This window comes from Oryzias melastigma, linkage group LG2, assembly GCF_002922805.2.
Source record: "Oryzias melastigma strain HK-1 linkage group LG2, ASM292280v2, whole genome shotgun sequence".
NCBI classification, from domain to species: Eukaryota; Metazoa; Chordata; class Actinopteri; order Beloniformes; family Adrianichthyidae; genus Oryzias; species Oryzias melastigma.
In genome coordinates this window covers 14,960,148-14,960,987 of record NC_050513.1, presented here as the reverse complement: position 1 = coordinate 14,960,987, position 840 = coordinate 14,960,148, and positions in this window count along the sequence as shown.

The window sequence follows — 840 nt, the reverse complement described above, 5'->3', positions numbered from 1 at the left end:
GCTGCTGTCGTCCGACGAAGGTGCACAACGGTGCCCGACGGACCACCAGGGCACACCCGGACCCAGTCCCCCACCGAAAAAGAACCAAAAGAACATGAGCGCTTTTATTTTTTGAACTTTTATCCTAAGCATTTTAGCCCTCTGTTTTTAACGCGGTGCTTTTAATGTTTTTAGGAGCTTTGTTTTGATCTGCAGTGGAGCTGCAGAAGCCACTCAGCCGGCTCCGCTCCTGCATAAGTGTTTTTATTTTATTTGGAGTGTGTTGATTTTAATTCTTTGTTTTCCCATTCCCCTCAGTGCTGAGGACCCAGTCTTGTGCCCAGGTGGAGGTTTTCCCCCCATTGGAGTGCCGTGTCTTGGTGAAGGGATTCACTTGTGAGTGTGCAATATCACGTGAGTGGGGTGAATTATATTTTTGTTTTTGTTTGGGGGCCTCCACCTTCAGGAGCTAAACGGGCCTCAGCTAAACTGATCTTTTTCCCATTTAGTTTGTTTGTTTGGTTTTATTGCACCCTGTCATTTTTTTAATTGAAATCCTTGTTTTAATTGATTTTTTACAACTCGTAATAAAAATTATTTTTAACTGAGCCACGCCTCCTGCCTTTGTGTGCAATCAACCTATTGAACGGTACTCGTACCTTCTCCACTCTACCACATAAGCATTGCCCTTGATCTTACTGCACGTCAAAAAATGAGTTGGGGACATCTAAAAGTGGTGAGTGCACTGGTACCCTGACCTAGAACCAGTACCCCAACCCGATCTCAGCACCAGTTCACTAACAGGCCCGGTTCGAGTCCGGTATTAGGTTAGGGTACCGGTACTGAACATGTCACGAGGAT